General features: G+C 46.6%; 9 non-coding genes across 9 annotated transcripts; all 9 read left to right on the top strand.

The window, feature by feature from the left end:
- The first annotated feature begins 1728 nt into the window (after positions 1–1728).
- Positions 1729–1800, top strand: TRNAA-UGC (transfer RNA alanine (anticodon UGC)). Its single transcript has one exon. It is a non-coding gene; the product is annotated as a tRNA-Ala (tRNA).
- A 264-nt stretch (positions 1801–2064) lies between these two features.
- TRNAA-CGC (transfer RNA alanine (anticodon CGC)) lies at positions 2065–2136 on the top strand. The gene has a single exon. It is a non-coding gene; the product is annotated as a tRNA-Ala (tRNA).
- Positions 2137–4525: 2389 nt separating this feature from the next.
- On the top strand, positions 4526–4597 carry TRNAA-CGC (transfer RNA alanine (anticodon CGC)). Its single transcript has one exon. It is a non-coding gene; the product is annotated as a tRNA-Ala (tRNA).
- Positions 4598–6653: 2056 nt separating this feature from the next.
- On the top strand, positions 6654–6725 carry TRNAA-UGC (transfer RNA alanine (anticodon UGC)). Its single transcript has one exon. It is a non-coding gene; the product is annotated as a tRNA-Ala (tRNA).
- Positions 6726–6989: 264 nt separating this feature from the next.
- TRNAA-CGC (transfer RNA alanine (anticodon CGC)) lies at positions 6990–7061 on the top strand. The gene has a single exon. It is a non-coding gene; the product is annotated as a tRNA-Ala (tRNA).
- A 2389-nt stretch (positions 7062–9450) lies between these two features.
- Positions 9451–9522, top strand: TRNAA-CGC (transfer RNA alanine (anticodon CGC)). The gene has a single exon. It is a non-coding gene; the product is annotated as a tRNA-Ala (tRNA).
- Positions 9523–11912: 2390 nt separating this feature from the next.
- Positions 11913–11984, top strand: TRNAA-CGC (transfer RNA alanine (anticodon CGC)). Its single transcript has one exon. It is a non-coding gene; the product is annotated as a tRNA-Ala (tRNA).
- A 2390-nt stretch (positions 11985–14374) lies between these two features.
- TRNAA-CGC (transfer RNA alanine (anticodon CGC)) lies at positions 14375–14446 on the top strand. Its single transcript has one exon. It is a non-coding gene; the product is annotated as a tRNA-Ala (tRNA).
- A 2390-nt stretch (positions 14447–16836) lies between these two features.
- Positions 16837–16908, top strand: TRNAA-CGC (transfer RNA alanine (anticodon CGC)). Its single transcript has one exon. It is a non-coding gene; the product is annotated as a tRNA-Ala (tRNA).
- Positions 16909–17794: the final 886 nt, after the last annotated feature.

The raw sequence follows: 17794 nt of genomic DNA, 5'->3' as shown, positions 1-17794 counted from the left end.
TGTACCTTTGTAGCATATGATGGCTAGCTTTAAAAATAATTTGTTTTCACTGGATGTGGCCACAGATGTACCTCTGTTGTCAACCTAAGTTGATCAGGTTCTGTAACTTGTTAGTTTTGAGCTGGAATATCCTACCAGCTCTGCTGCTGGGGCCTATCTCCGGCTTCTAAAAGCAAAAGCCTTGAACATATTGATATTTTTCATTAGTTGATCAGGGGGATTGCAGGGGGGGGCAGCTTTTCTGCATGTTTCTATGGACAACCAGAAACAGGTGGCTCTAAAATGAAGTCCGCCATTTGGAAACTCCAATTCGACAGTTACCATCAGTTCTGGGCGCTGTTAGTCCCAAGCAGCCAGCCAGCATCTGGTAGATTTCATAGGTCCTTGCTGGCAGCGGGGATGTAACTCAGTGGTAGAGCACCTGCTTTGGAAGTATGAGGCCACAGGTTCGATCCCCGGCATCTCCATATGATATGTTTCTTCAAGTGTGGGCTTTTTCCTGTACATGGGAATTAGGATGATGTGGTCTTTTGCCATACTAAATCCTGTTGCTGAACGTCTTCTCTTTGGAGCCGATGATTGTGGACATGCACGGTGCACCATGCTTCAGTGTGATGTCTGCTTTTTTCATTGGAAGCCTGTTAGCCTGATCTCTTACCGGGATGACACAAAGCAGACTCGTTCAGACAGAGGGGCATTGGCTGAGAATAGTGTCTCCACCGGTCCCCCTGCTAGGCAGTGGTATCATTCTGAGGTGCTGTGCACGCTCACCAACTATCACCCCCTCTGACCTTTCCCACCGCAGAACACCCTGAATGCATTCAGCGGGTTATGCTTCATTCTAGGGCTGCAATGGATCGCCTAGTGGCAAAACCAATGGAAGCACCATTGACCTTCCGCAGAATTCCACTGCTTGTCTGCCTAGAGAAGCGACATCTGCCGAGTGTGCTAGGGACACTCATGACGGCAGAGCTATAGAGTGGTGGGTCCACGTTGCTTTCCACTAGCCAGCAAATACAGAAGGACATCCGAAAGAGGTGTCAGTCTATCTAGCAACATTTGTGGGCTTTCGGCTGGAGGAATTCCTGCGCGAAATGGTGCTATCTCATTTTTGGTGTTTGAAGACATACATATATATATATATATATATATTTATTTATTTTTTCTCCATAACTACACTTCTCAAATCTGGGGCATCTATCCGAGATGGCCGTGTCACATTATGTGATGTCTCAGGCACCAACGTGATGAGATCGACCTGGCGCTTTAACTTTGTCATTGTAAGTAGTAAGATGTAATTTGGCAGTTGTCATGTTTTTTCATATGCACTACTGCAAACCCCTTTCCTTACTTAGCCCACTCCCTCCTGAAGCTTTTAGGTGTGATGAGGAAGTGTCCTCTCAGCGGGGATGTAGCTCAGTTGTAGAGCGCATGCTTTGCATGTATGAGGACCCGGGGCATTTCCACTTGTTTCTCTTTTTGACTGTCAAATGATCTCTATCCACTAGATGGCCCTTTGAGCACAGTAATCCTGTGGTGGAAATCTTCCCCTGGAAGTCATCTCTTATGGAGAAGCAAAATGCACACTGCTTCAGTGTGACCATGTGGTTTTCCATTCTTGCTCCAGTTTTCCCTGCTCTTTTGCTAGTGCTTCACTCGGCAGAATGTTTTGACCAGAAGAGTTCTCCCTGAAAATTATGTCTGCAGGACAGACACACTGCATACCGAGGGGATGTAGCTCAGTGGTAGAGCACTTGTTTTGCATGCATGAGGCCCCGGGTCCAATCCCTGGCATCTCCAATTGTTTCCCTTTTTTTGACTGTCATATGGTCTCTGTCCACTAGATGGCTCTTTGAGCACGGTAATCCTCTGGTGGAATACTTCCCCTGGAAGTCATCTCTTATGGAGAAGCATAATGCACACTGCTTCAGTGTGACCATGTGCTTTTCCAGTCTTGCTCCCGTTTTCCCTGGTCTTTTGCTAGTGCTTCAGTTGGCAGCATACTTTGACCAGAAGAATTCTCCAAGGAAAAGATGTCTGCAGGACAGACTCACCGCACACCGAGGGGATGTAGCTCAGTGGTAGAGCGCATGCTTCGCATGTATGAGGTCCCGGGTTCAATCCCCGGCATCTCCATTTGCATAAACATCAGTGTGATTTTGTCCCGGTTATTTTGTATTTCACACTGCAACTCGGGCCATGATTATAGGATCATCGACATTCATATCTATTTGTCTGAGAAAACGCTGGTGCCCGTATCGCAAACCTGCCTGTAATATATCAGTGAGGTTTGCGTCCCTGCCAGTGTCAACATCCTGTATGCCTTCACAATCACTACAAATAGAAATGCAACGAGAGTACCATCACACCACAGTTTTAACCGTGCAGAATCGTGAAAGGATTGGCATTGCCTTGCGTTTCTTTTCAGTCGATTGTTTTGGTTCCGAATGTATAGCTCCACCATTGTACCTTTGTAGCATATGATGGCTAGCTTTAAAAATAATTTGTTTTCACTGGATGTGGCCACAGATGTACCTCTGTTGTCAACCTAAGTTGATCAGGTTCTGTAACTTGTTCGTTTTGAGCTGGAATATCCTACCAGCTCTGCTGCTGGGGCCTATCTCCGGCTTCTAAAAGCAAAAGCCTTGAACATATTGATATTTTTCATTAGTTGATCAGGGGGACTGCGGGGGGGGCAGATTTTCTGCATGTTTCTATGGACAACCAGAAACAGGTGGCTCTAAAATGAAGTCCGCCATTTGGAAACTCCAATTCGACAGTTACCATCAGTTCTGGGCGCTGTTAGTCCCAAGCAGCCAGCCAGCATCTGGTAGATTTCATAGGTCCTTGCTGGCAGCGGGGATGTAACTCAGTGGTGGAGCACCTGCTTTGGAAGTATGAGGCCACAGGTTCGATCCCCGGCATCTCCATATGATATGTTTCTTCAAGTGTGGGCTTTTTCCTGTACATGGGAATTAGGATGATGTGGTCTTTTGCCATACTAAATCCTGTTGCTGAACGTCTTCTCTTTGGAGCCGATGATTGTGGACATGCACGGTGCACCATGCTTCAGTGTGATGTCTGCTTTTTTCATTGGAAGCCTGTTAGCCTGATCTCTTACCGGGATGACACAAAGCAGACTCATTCAGACAGAGGGGCATTGGCTGAGAATAGTGTCTCCACCGGTCCCCCTGCTAGGCAGTGGTATCATTCTGAGGTGCTGTGCACGCTCACCAACTATCACCCCCTCTGACCTTTCCCACCGCAGAACACCCTGAATGCATTCAGCGGGTTATGCTTCATTCTAGGGCTGCAATGGATCGCCTAGTGGCAAAACCAATGGAAGCACCATTGACCTTCCGCAGAATTCCACTGCTTGTCTGCCTAGAGAAGCGACATCTGCCGAGTGTGCTAGGGACACTCATGACGGCAGAGCTATAGAGTGGTGGGTCCACGTTGCTTTCCACTAGCCAGCAAATACAGAAGGACATCCGAAAGAGGTGTCAGTCTATCTAGCAACATTTGTGGGCTTTCGGCTGGAGGAATTCCTGCGCGAAATGGTGCTATCTCATTTTTGGTGTTTGAAGACATACATATATATATATATATATATTTATTTATTTTTTCTCCATAACTACACTTCTCAAATCTGGGGCATCTATCCGAGATGGCCGTGTCACATTATGTGATGTCTCAGGCACCAACGTGATGAGATCGACCTGGCGCTTTAACTTTGTCATTGTAAGTAGTAAGATGTAATTTGGCAGTTGTCATGTTTTTTCATATGCACTACTGCAAACCCCTTTCCTTACTTAGCCCACTCCCTCCTGAAGCTTTTAGGTGTGATGAGGAAGTGTCCTCTCAGCGGGGATGTAGCTCAGTTGTAGAGCGCATGCTTTGCATGTATGAGGACCCGGGGCATTTCCACTTGTTTCTCTTTTTGACTGTCAAATGATCTCTATCCACTAGATGGCCCTTTGAGCACAGTAATCCTGTGGTGGAAATCTTCCCCTGGAAGTCATCTCTTATGGAGAAGCAAAATGCACACTGCTTCAGTGTGACCATGTGGTTTTCCATTCTTGCTCCAGTTTTCCCTGCTCTTTTGCTACTGCTTCACTCGGCAGAATGTTTTGACCAGAAGAGTTCTCCCTGAAAATTATGTCTGCAGGACAGACACACTGCATACCGAGGGGATGTAGCTCAGTGGTAGAGCACTTGTTTTGCATGTATGAGGCCCCGGGTCCAATCCCTGGCATCTCCAATTGTTTCCCTTTTTTTGACTGTCATATGGTCTCTGTCCACTAGATGGCTCTTTGAGCACGGTAATCCTCTGGTGGAATACTTCCCCTGGAAGTCATCTCTTATGGAGAAGCATAATGCACACTGCTTCAGTGTGACCATGTGCTTTTCCAGTCTTGCTCCCGTTTTCCCTGGTCTTTTGCTAGTGCTTCAGTTGGCAGCATACTTTGACCGGAAGAATTCTCCCAGGAAAAGATGTCTGCAGGACAGACTCACCGCACACCAAGGGGATGTAGCTCAGTGGTAGAGCGCATGCTTCGCATGTATGAGGTCCCGGGTTCAATCCCCGGCATCTCCATTTGCATAAACTTCAGTGTGATTTTGTCCCGGTTATTTTGTATTTCACACTGCAACTCGGGCCATGATTATAGGATCATCGACATTCATATCTATTTGTCTGAGAAAACGCTGGTGCCCGTATCGCAAACCTGCCTGTAATATATCAGTGAGGTTTGCGTCCCTGCCAGTGTCAACATCCTGTATGCCTTCACAATCACTACAAATAGAAATGCACAGAGAGTACCATCACACCACAGTTTTAACTGTGCAGAATCGTGAAAGGATTGGCATTGCCTTGCGTTTCTTTTCAGTCGATTGTTTTGGTTCCGAATGTATAGCTCCACCATTGTACCTTTGTAGCATATGATGGCTAGCTTTAAAAATAATTTGTTTTCACTGGATGTGGCCACAGATGTACCTCTGTTGTCAACCTAAGTTGATCAGGTTCTGTAACTTGTTAGTTTTGAGCTGGAATATCCTACCAGCTCTGCTGCTGGGGCCTATCTCCGGCTTCTAAAAGCAAAAGCCTTGAACATATTGATATTTTTCATTAGTTGATCAGGGGGATTGCAGGGGGGGGCAGCTTTTCTGCATGTTTCTATGGACAACCAGAAACAGGTGGCTCTAAAATGAAGTCCGCCATTTGGAAACTCCAATTCGACAGTTACCATCAGTTCTGGGCGCTGTTAGTCCCAAGCAGCCAGCCAGCATCTGGTAGATTTCATAGGTCCTTGCTGGCAGCGGGGATGTAACTCAGTGGTAGAGCACCTGCTTTGGAAGTATGAGGCCACAGGTTCGATCCCCGGCATCTCCATATGATATGTTTCTTCAAGTGTGGGCTTTTTCCTGTACATGGGAATTAGGATGATGTGGTCTTTTGCCATACTAAATCCTGTTGCTGAACGTCTTCTCTTTGGAGCCGATGATTGTGGACATGCACGGTGCACCATGCTTCAGTGTGATGTCTGCTTTTTTCATTGGAAGCCTGTTAGCCTGATCTCTTACCGGGATGACACAAAGCAGACTCGTTCAGACAGAGGGGCATTGGCTGAGAATAGTGTCTCCACCGGTCCCCCTGCTAGGCAGTGGTATCATTCTGAGGTGCTGTGCACGCTCACCAACTATCACCCCCTCTGACCTTTCCCACCGCAGAACACCCTGAATGCATTCAGCGGGTTATGCTTCATTCTAGGGCTGCAATGGATCGCCTAGTGGCAAAACCAATGGAAGCACCATTGACCTTCCGCAGAATTCCACTGCTTGTCTGCCTAGAGAAGCGACATCTGCCGAGTGTGCTAGGGACACTCATGACGGCAGAGCTATAGAGTGGTGGGTCCACGTTGCTTTCCACTAGCCAGCAAATACAGAAGGACATCCGAAAGAGGTGTCAGTCTATCTAGCAACATTTGTGGGCTTTCGGCTGGAGGAATTCCTGCGCGAAATGGTGCTATCTCATTTTTGGTGTTTGAAGACATACATATATATATATATATATATATTTATTTATTTTTTCTCCATAACTACACTTCTCAAATCTGGGGCATCTATCCGAGATGGCCGTGTCACATTATGTGATGTCTCAGGCACCAACGTGATGAGATCGACCTGGCGCTTTAACTTTGTCATTGTAAGTAGTAAGATGTAATTTGGCAGTTGTCATGTTTTTTCATATGCACTACTGCAAACCCCTTTCCTTACTTAGCCCACTCCCTCCTGAAGCTTTTAGGTGTGATGAGGAAGTGTCCTCTCAGCGGGGATGTAGCTCAGTTGTAGAGCGCATGCTTTGCATGTATGAGGACCCGGGGCATTTCCACTTGTTTCTCTTTTTGACTGTCAAATGATCTCTATCCACTAGATGGCCCTTTGAGCACAGTAATCCTGTGGTGGAAATCTTCCCCTGGAAGTCATCTCTTATGGAGAAGCAAAATGCACACTGCTTCAGTGTGACCATGTGGTTTTCCATTCTTGCTCCAGTTTTCCCTGCTCTTTTGCTAGTGCTTCACTCGGCAGAATGTTTTGACCAGAAGAGTTCTCCCTGAAAATTATGTCTGCAGGACAGACACACTGCATACCGAGGGGATGTAGCTCAGTGGTAGAGCACTTGTTTTGCATGCATGAGGCCCCGGGTCCAATCCCTGGCATCTCCAATTGTTTCCCTTTTTTTGACTGTCATATGGTCTCTGTCCACTAGATGGCTCTTTGAGCACGGTAATCCTCTGGTGGAATACTTCCCCTGGAAGTCATCTCTTATGGAGAAGCATAATGCACACTGCTTCAGTGTGACCATGTGCTTTTCCAGTCTTGCTCCCGTTTTCCCTGGTCTTTTGCTAGTGCTTCAGTTGGCAGCATACTTTGACCAGAAGAATTCTCCAAGGAAAAGATGTCTGCAGGACAGACTCACCGCACACCGAGGGGATGTAGCTCAGTGGTAGAGCGCATGCTTCGCATGTATGAGGTCCCGGGTTCAATCCCCGGCATCTCCATTTGCATAAACATCAGTGTGATTTTGTCCCGGTTATTTTGTATTTCACACTGCAACTCGGGCCATGATTATAGGATCATCGACATTCATATCTATTTGTCTGAGAAAACGCTGGTGCCCGTATCGCAAACCTGCCTGTAATATATCAGTGAGGTTTGCGTCCCTGCCAGTGTCAACATCCTGTATGCCTTCACAATCACTACAAATAGAAATGCAACGAGAGTACCATCACACCACAGTTTTAACCGTGCAGAATCGTGAAAGGATTGGCATTGCCTTGCGTTTCTTTTCAGTCGATTGTTTTGGTTCCGAATGTATAGCTCCACCATTGTACCTTTGTAGCATATGATGGCTAGCTTTAAAAATAATTTGTTTTCACTGGATGTGGCCACAGATGTACCTCTGTTGTCAACCTAAGTTGATCAGGTTCTGTAACTTGTTCGTTTTGAGCTGGAATATCCTACCAGCTCTGCTGCTGGGGCCTATCTCCGGCTTCTAAAAGCAAAAGCCTTGAACATATTGATATTTTTCATTAGTTGATCAGGGGGACTGCGGGGGGGGCAGATTTTCTGCATGTTTCTATGGACAACCAGAAACAGGTGGCTCTAAAATGAAGTCCGCCATTTGGAAACTCCAATTCGACAGTTACCATCAGTTCTGGGCGCTGTTAGTCCCAAGCAGCCAGCCAGCATCTGGTAGATTTCATAGGTCCTTGCTGGCAGCGGGGATGTAACTCAGTGGTGGAGCACCTGCTTTGGAAGTATGAGGCCACAGGTTCGATCCCCGGCATCTCCATATGATATGTTTCTTCAAGTGTGGGCTTTTTCCTGTACATGGGAATTAGGATGATGTGGTCTTTTGCCATACTAAATCCTGTTGCTGAACGTCTTCTCTTTGGAGCCGATGATTGTGGACATGCACGGTGCACCATGCTTCAGTGTGATGTCTGCTTTTTTCATTGGAAGCCTGTTAGCCTGATCTCTTACCGGGATGACACAAAGCAGACTCATTCAGACAGAGGGGCATTGGCTGAGAATAGTGTCTCCACCGGTCCCCCTGCTAGGCAGTGGTATCATTCTGAGGTGCTGTGCACGCTCACCAACTATCACCCCCTCTGACCTTTCCCACCGCAGAACACCCTGAATGCATTCAGCGGGTTATGCTTCATTCTAGGGCTGCAATGGATCGCCTAGTGGCAAAACCAATGGAAGCACCATTGACCTTCCGCAGAATTCCACTGCTTGTCTGCCTAGAGAAGCGACATCTGCCGAGTGTGCTAGGGACACTCATGACGGCAGAGCTATAGAGTGGTGGGTCCACGTTGCTTTCCACTAGCCAGCAAATACAGAAGGACATCCGAAAGAGGTGTCAGTCTATCTAGCAACATTTGTGGGCTTTCGGCTGGAGGAATTCCTGCGCGAAATGGTGCTATCTCATTTTTGGTGTTTGAAGACATACATATATATATATATATATATTTATTTATTTTTTCTCCATAACTACACTTCTCAAATCTGGGGCATCTATCCGAGATGGCCGTGTCACATTATGTGATGTCTCAGGCACCAACGTGATGAGATCGACCTGGCGCTTTAACTTTGTCATTGTAAGTAGTAAGATGTAATTTGGCAGTTGTCATGTTTTTTCATATGCACTACTGCAAACCCCTTTCCTTACTTAGCCCACTCCCTCCTGAAGCTTTTAGGTGTGATGAGGAAGTGTCCTCTCAGCGGGGATGTAGCTCAGTTGTAGAGCGCATGCTTTGCATGTATGAGGACCCGGGGCATTTCCACTTGTTTCTCTTTTTGACTGTCAAATGATCTCTATCCACTAGATGGCCCTTTGAGCACAGTAATCCTGTGGTGGAAATCTTCCCCTGGAAGTCATCTCTTATGGAGAAGCAAAATGCACACTGCTTCAGTGTGACCATGTGGTTTTCCATTCTTGCTCCAGTTTTCCCTGCTCTTTTGCTACTGCTTCACTCGGCAGAATGTTTTGACCAGAAGAGTTCTCCCTGAAAATTATGTCTGCAGGACAGACACACTGCATACCGAGGGGATGTAGCTCAGTGGTAGAGCACTTGTTTTGCATGTATGAGGCCCCGGGTCCAATCCCTGGCATCTCCAATTGTTTCCCTTTTTTTGACTGTCATATGGTCTCTGTCCACTAGATGGCTCTTTGAGCACGGTAATCCTCTGGTGGAATACTTCCCCTGGAAGTCATCTCTTATGGAGAAGCATAATGCACACTGCTTCAGTGTGACCATGTGCTTTTCCAGTCTTGCTCCCGTTTTCCCTGGTCTTTTGCTAGTGCTTCAGTTGGCAGCATACTTTGACCGGAAGAATTCTCCCAGGAAAAGATGTCTGCAGGACAGACTCACCGCACACCAAGGGGATGTAGCTCAGTGGTAGAGCGCATGCTTCGCATGTATGAGGTCCCGGGTTCAATCCCCGGCATCTCCATTTGCATAAACTTCAGTGTGATTTTGTCCCGGTTATTTTGTATTTCACACTGCAACTCGGGCCATGATTATAGGATCATCGACATTCATATCTATTTGTCTGAGAAAACGCTGGTGCCCGTATCGCAAACCTGCCTGTAATATATCAGTGAGGTTTGCGTCCCTGCCAGTGTCAACATCCTGTATGCCTTCACAATCACTACAAATAGAAATGCACAGAGAGTACCATCACACCACAGTTTTAACTGTGCAGAATCGTGAAAGGATTGGCATTGCCTTGCGTTTCTTTTCAGTCGATTGTTTTGGTTCCGAATGTATAGCTCCACCATTGTACCTTTGTAGCATATGATGGCTAGCTTTAAAAATAATTTGTTTTCACTGGATGTGGCCACAGATGTACCTCTGTTGTCAACCTAAGTTGATCAGGTTCTGTAACTTGTTAGTTTTGAGCTGGAATATCCTACCAGCTCTGCTGCTGGGGCCTATCTCCGGCTTCTAAAAGCAAAAGCCTTGAACATATTGATATTTTTCATTAGTTGATCAGGGGGATTGCAGGGGGGGGCAGCTTTTCTGCATGTTTCTATGGACAACCAGAAACAGGTGGCTCTAAAATGAAGTCCGCCATTTGGAAACTCCAATTCGACAGTTACCATCAGTTCTGGGCGCTGTTAGTCCCAAGCAGCCAGCCAGCATCTGGTAGATTTCATAGGTCCTTGCTGGCAGCGGGGATGTAACTCAGTGGTAGAGCACCTGCTTTGGAAGTATGAGGCCACAGGTTCGATCCCCGGCATCTCCATATGATATGTTTCTTCAAGTGTGGGCTTTTTCCTGTACATGGGAATTAGGATGATGTGGTCTTTTGCCATACTAAATCCTGTTGCTGAACGTCTTCTCTTTGGAGCCGATGATTGTGGACATGCACGGTGCACCATGCTTCAGTGTGATGTCTGCTTTTTTCATTGGAAGCCTGTTAGCCTGATCTCTTACCGGGATGACACAAAGCAGACTCGTTCAGACAGAGGGGCATTGGCTGAGAATAGTGTCTCCACCGGTCCCCCTGCTAGGCAGTGGTATCATTCTGAGGTGCTGTGCACGCTCACCAACTATCACCCCCTCTGACCTTTCCCACCGCAGAACACCCTGAATGCATTCAGCGGGTTATGCTTCATTCTAGGGCTGCAATGGATCGCCTAGTGGCAAAACCAATGGAAGCACCATTGACCTTCCGCAGAATTCCACTGCTTGTCTGCCTAGAGAAGCGACATCTGCCGAGTGTGCTAGGGACACTCATGACGGCAGAGCTATAGAGTGGTGGGTCCACGTTGCTTTCCACTAGCCAGCAAATACAGAAGGACATCCGAAAGAGGTGTCAGTCTATCTAGCAACATTTGTGGGCTTTCGGCTGGAGGAATTCCTGCGCGAAATGGTGCTATCTCATTTTTGGTGTTTGAAGACATACATATATATATATATATATATTTATTTATTTTTTCTCCATAACTACACTTCTCAAATCTGGGGCATCTATCCGAGATGGCCGTGTCACATTATGTGATGTCTCAGGCACCAACGTGATGAGATCGACCTGGCGCTTTAACTTTGTCATTGTAAGTAGTAAGATGTAATTTGGCAGTTGTCATGTTTTTTCATATGCACTACTGCAAACCCCTTTCCTTACTTAGCCCACTCCCTCCTGAAGCTTTTAGGTGTGATGAGGAAGTGTCCTCTCAGCGGGGATGTAGCTCAGTTGTAGAGCGCATGCTTTGCATGTATGAGGACCCGGGGCATTTCCACTTGTTTCTCTTTTTGACTGTCAAATGATCTCTATCCACTAGATGGCCCTTTGAGCACAGTAATCCTGTGGTGGAAATCTTCCCCTGGAAGTCATCTCTTATGGAGAAGCAAAATGCACACTGCTTCAGTGTGACCATGTGGTTTTCCATTCTTGCTCCAGTTTTCCCTGCTCTTTTGCTACTGCTTCACTCGGCAGAATGTTTTGACCAGAAGAGTTCTCCCTGAAAATTATGTCTGCAGGACAGACACACTGCATACCGAGGGGATGTAGCTCAGTGGTAGAGCACTTGTTTTGCATGTATGAGGCCCCGGGTCCAATCCCTGGCATCTCCAATTGTTTCCCTTTTTTTGACTGTCATATGGTCTCTGTCCACTAGATGGCTCTTTGAGCACGGTAATCCTCTGGTGGAATACTTCCCCTGGAAGTCATCTCTTATGGAGAAGCATAATGCACACTGCTTCAGTGTGACCATGTGCTTTTCCAGTCTTGCTCCCGTTTTCCCTGGTCTTTTGCTAGTGCTTCAGTTGGCAGCATACTTTGACCGGAAGAATTCTCCCAGGAAAAGATGTCTGCAGGACAGACTCACCGCACACCAAGGGGATGTAGCTCAGTGGTAGAGCGCATGCTTCGCATGTATGAGGTCCCGGGTTCAATCCCCGGCATCTCCATTTGCATAAACTTCAGTGTGATTTTGTCCCGGTTATTTTGTATTTCACACTGCAACTCGGGCCATGATTATAGGATCATCGACATTCATATCTATTTGTCTGAGAAAACGCTGGTGCCCGTATCGCAAACCTGCCTGTAATATATCAGTGAGGTTTGCGTCCCTGCCAGTGTCAACATCCTGTATGCCTTCACAATCACTACAAATAGAAATGCACAGAGAGTACCATCACACCACAGTTTTAACTGTGCAGAATCGTGAAAGGATTGGCATTGCCTTGCGTTTCTTTTCAGTCGATTGTTTTGGTTCCGAATGTATAGCTCCACCATTGTACCTTTGTAGCATATGATGGCTAGCTTTAAAAATAATTTGTTTTCACTGGATGTGGCCACAGATGTACCTCTGTTGTCAACCTAAGTTGATCAGGTTCTGTAACTTGTTAGTTTTGAGCTGGAATATCCTACCAGCTCTGCTGCTGGGGCCTATCTCCGGCTTCTAAAAGCAAAAGCCTTGAACATATTGATATTTTTCATTAGTTGATCAGGGGGATTGCAGGGGGGGGCAGCTTTTCTGCATGTTTCTATGGACAACCAGAAACAGGTGGCTCTAAAATGAAGTCCGCCATTTGGAAACTCCAATTCGACAGTTACCATCAGTTCTGGGCGCTGTTAGTCCCAAGCAGCCAGCCAGCATCTGGTAGATTTCATAGGTCCTTGCTGGCAGCGGGGATGTAACTCAGTGGTAGAGCACCTGCTTTGGAAGTATGAGGCCACAGGTTCGATCCCCGGCATCTCCATATGATATGTTTCTTCAAGTGTGGGCTTTTTCCTGTACATGGGAATTAGGATGATGTGGTCTTTTGCCATACTAAATCCTGTTGCTGAACGTCTTCTCTTTGGAGCCGATGATTGTGGACATGCACGGTGCACCATGCTTCAGTGTGATGTATGCTTTTTTCATTGGAAGCCTGTTAGCCTGATCTCTTACCGGGATGACACAAAGCAGACTCGTTCAGACAGAGGGGCATTGGCTGAGAATAGTGTCTCCACCGGTCCCCCTGCTAGGCAGTGGTATCATTCTGAGGTGCTGTGCACGCTCACCAACTATCACCCCCTCTGACCTTTCCCACCGCAGAACACCCTGAATGCATTCAGCGGGTTATGCTTCATTCTAGGGCTGCAATGGATCGCCTAGTGGCAAAACCAATGGAAGCACCATTGACCTTCCGCAGAATTCCACTGCTTGTCTGCCTAGAGAAGCGACATCTGCCGAGTGTGCTAGGGACACTCATGACGGCAGAGCTATAGAGTGGTGGGTCCACGTTGCTTTCCACTAGCCAGCAAATACAGAAGGACATCCGAAAGAGGTGTCAGTCTATCTAGCAACATTTGTGGGCTTTCGGCTGGAGGAATTCCTGCGCGAAATGGTGCTATCTCATTTTTGGTGTTTGAAGACATACATATATATATATATATATATTTATTTATTTTTTCTCCATAACTACACTTCTCAAATCTGGGGCATCTATCCGAGATGGCCGTGTCACATTATGTGATGTCTCAGGCACCAACGTGATGAGATCGACCTGGCGCTTTAACTTTGTCATTGTAAGTAGTAAGATGTAATTTGGCAGTTGTCATGTTTTTTCATATGCACTACTGCAAACCCCTTTCCTTACTTAGCCCACTCCCTCCTGAAGCTTTTAGGTGTGATGAGGAAGTGTCCTCTCAGCGGGGATGTAGCTCAGTTGTAGAGCGCATGCTTTGCATGTATGAGGACCCGGGGCATTTCCACTTGTTTCTCTTTTTGACTGTCAAATGATCTCTATCCACTAGATGGCCCTTTGAGCACAGTAATCCTCTGGTGGAAATCTTCCCCTGGAAGTCATCTCTTATGGAGAAGCAAAATGCACACTGCTTCAGTGTGACCATGTGGTTTTCCATTCTTGCTCCAGTTTTCCCTGCTCTTTTGCTAGTGCTTCACTCGGCAGAATGTTTTGACCAGAAGAGTTCTCCCTGAAAATTATGTCTGCAGGACAGACACACTGCATACCGAGGGGATGTAGCTCAGTGGTAGAGCACTTGTTTTGCATGTATGAGGCCCCGGGTCCAATCCCTGGCATCTCCAATTGTTTCCCTTTTTTTGACTGTCATATGGTCTCTGTCCACTAGATGGCTCTTTGAGCACGGTAATCCTCTGGTGGAATACTTCCCCTGGAAGTCATCTCTTATGGAGAAGCATAATGCACACTGCTTCAGTGTGACCATGTGCTTTTCCAGTCTTGCTCCCGTTTTCCCTGGTCTTTTGCTAGTGCTTCAGTTGGCAGCATACTTTGACCGGAAGAATTCTCCCAGGAAAAGATGTCTGCAGGACAGACTCACCGCACACCAAGGGGATGTAGCTCAGTGGTAGAGCGCATGCTTCGCATGTATGAGGTCCCGGGTTCAATCCCCGGCATCTCCATTTGCATAAACTTCAGTGTGATTTTGTCCCGGTTATTTTGTATTTCACACTGCAACTCGGGCCATGATTATAGGATCATCGACATTCATATCTATTTGTCTGAGAAAACGCTGGTGCCCGTATCGCAAACCTGCCTGTAATATATCAGTGAGGTTTGCGTCCCTGCCAGTGTCAACATCCTGTATGCCTTCACAATCACTACAAATAGAAATGCACAGAGAGTACCATCACACCACAGTTTTAACTGTGCAGAATCGTGAAAGGATTGGCATTGCCTTGCGTTTCTTTTCAGTCGATTGTTTTGGTTCCGAATGTATAGCTCCACCATTGTACCTTTGTAGCATATGATGGCTAGCTTTAAAAATAATTTGTTTTCACTGGATGTGGCCACAGATGTACCTCTGTTGTCAACCTAAGTTGATCAGGTTCTGTAACTTGTTAGTTTTGAGCTGGAATATCCTACCAGCTCTGCTGCTGGGGCCTATCTCCGGCTTCTAAAAGCAAAAGCCTTGAACATATTGATATTTTTCATTAGTTGATCAGGGGGATTGCAGGGGGGGGCAGCTTTTCTGCATGTTTCTATGGACAACCAGAAACAGGTGGCTCTAAAATGAAGTCCGCCATTTGGAAACTCCAATTCGACAGTTACCATCAGTTCTGGGCGCTGTTAGTCCCAAGCAGCCAGCCAGCATCTGGTAGATTTCATAGGTCCTTGCTGGCAGCGGGGATGTAACTCAGTGGTAGAGCACCTGCTTTGGAAGTATGAGGCCACAGGTTCGATCCCTGGCATCTCCATATGATATGTTTCTTCAAGTGTGGGCTTTTTCCTGTACATGGGAATTAGGATGATGTGGTCTCTTGCCATACTAAATCCTGTTGCTGAACGTCTTCTCTTTGGAGCCGATGATTGTGGACATGCACGGTGCACCATGCTTCAGTGTGATGTCTGCTTTTTTCATTGGAAGCCTGTTAGCCTGATCTCTTACCGGGATGACACAAAGCAGACTCGTTCAGACAGAGGGGCATTGGCTGAGAATAGTGTCTCCACCGGTCCCCCTGCTAGGCAGTGGTATCATTCTGAGGTGCTGTGCACGCTCACCAACTATCACCCCCTCTGACCTTTCCCACCGCAGAACACCCTGAATGCATTCAGCGGGTTATGCTTCATTCTAGGGCTGCAATGGATCGCCTAGTGGCAAAACCAATGGAAGCACCATTGACCTTCCGCAGAATTCCACTGCTTGTCTGCCTAGAGAAGCGACATCTGCCGAGTGTGCTAGGGACACTCATGACGGCAGAGCTATAGAGTGGTGGGTCCACTTTGCTTTCCACTAGCCAGCAAATACAGAAGGACATCCGAAAGAGGTGTCAGTCTATCTAGCAACATTTGTGGGCTTTCGGCTGGAGGAATTCCTGCGCGAAATGGTGCTATCTCATTTTTGGTGTTTGAAGACATACATATATATATATATATATATTTATTTATTTTTTCTCCATAACTACACTTCTCAAATCTGGGGCATCTATCCGAGATGGCCGTGTCACATTATGTGATGTCTCAGGCACCAACGTGATGAGATCGACCTGGCGCTTTAACTTTGTCATTGTAAGTAGTAAGATGTAATTTGGCAGTTGTCATGTTTTTTCATATGCACTACTGCAAACCCCTTTCCTTACTTAGCCCACTCCCTCCTGAAGCTTTTAGGTGTGATGAGGAAGTGTCCTCTCAGCGGGGATGTAGCTCAGTTGTAGAGCGCATGCTTTGCATGTATGAGGACCCGGGGCATTTCCACTTGTTTCTCTTTTTGACTGTCAAATGATCTCTATCCACTAGATGGCCCTTTGAGCACAGTAATCCTCTGGTGGAAATCTTCCCCTGGAAGTCATCTCTTATGGAGAAGCAAAATGCACACTGCTTCAGTGTGACCATGTGGTTTTCCATTCTTGCTCCAGTTTTCCCTGCTCTTTTGCTAGTGCTTCACTCGGCAGAATGTTTTGACCAGAAGAGTTCTCCCTGAAAATTATGTCTGCAGGACAGACACACTGCATACCGAGGGGATGTAGCTCAGTGGTAGAGCACTTGTTTTGCATGTATGAGGCCCCGGGTCCAATCCCTGGCATCTCCAATTGTTTCCCTTTTTTTGACTGTCATATGGTCTCTGTCCACTAGATGGCTCTTTGAGCACGGTAATCCTCTGGTGGAATACTTCCCCTGGAAGTCATCTCTTATGGAGAAGCATAATGCACACTGCTTCAGTGTGACCATGTGCTTTTCCAGTCTTGCTCCCGTTTTCCCTGGTCTTTTGCTAGTGCTTCAGTTGGCAGCATACTTTGACCGGAAGAATTCTCCCAGGAAAAGATGTCTGCAGGACAGACTCACCGCACACCAAGGGGATGTAGCTCAGTGGTAGAGCGCATGCTTCGCATGTATGAGGTCCCGGGTTCAATCCCCGGCATCTCCATTTGCATAAACTTCAGTGTGATTTTGTCCCGGTTATTTTGTATTTCACACTGCAACTCGGGCCATGATTATAGGATCATCGACATTCATATCTATTTGTCTGAGAAAACGCTGGTGCCCGTATCGCAAACCTGCCTGTAATATATCAGTGAGGTTTGCGTCCCTGCCAGTGTCAACATCCTGTATGCCTTCACAATCACTACAAATAGAAATGCACAGAGAGTACCATCACACCACAGTTTTAACTGTGCAGAATCGTGAAAGGATTGGCATTGCCTTGCGTTTCTTTTCAGTCGATTGTTTTGGTTCCGAATGTATAGCTCCACCATTGTACCTTTGTAGCATATGATGGCTAGCTTTAAAAATAATTTGTTTTCACTGGATGTGGCCACAGATGTACCTCTGTTGTCAACCTAAGTTGATCAGGTTCTGTAACTTGTTAGTTTTGAGCTGGAATATCCTACCAGCTCTGCTGCTGGGGCCTATCTCCGGCTTCTAAAAGCAAAAGCCTTGAACATATTGATATTTTTCATTAGTTGATCAGGGGGATTGCAGGGGGGGGCAGCTTTTCTGCATGTTTCTATGGACAACCAGAAACAGGTGGCTCTAAAATGAAGTCCGCCATTTGGAAACTCCAATTCGACAGTTACCATCAGTTCTGGGCGCTGTTAGTCCCAAGCAGCCAGCCAGCATCTGGTAGATTTCATAGGTCCTTGCTGGCAGCGGGGATGTAACTCAGTGGTAGAGCACCTGCTTTGGAAGTATGAGGCCACAGGTTCGATCCCTGGCATCTCCATATGATATGTTTCTTCAAGTGTGGGCTTTTTCCTGTACATGGGAATTAGGATGATGTGGTCTCTTGCCATACTAAATCCTGTTGCTGAACG

Source organism: Ambystoma mexicanum, chromosome 12, assembly GCF_040938575.1.
Source record: "Ambystoma mexicanum isolate Mex_15411 chromosome 12, UKY_AmexF1_1, whole genome shotgun sequence".
Classification (NCBI taxonomy): Eukaryota; Metazoa; Chordata; class Amphibia; order Caudata; family Ambystomatidae; genus Ambystoma; species Ambystoma mexicanum.
Note: the sequence above shows the minus strand (reverse complement) of the source record. Positions and strands in the feature narration are given on the sequence as shown.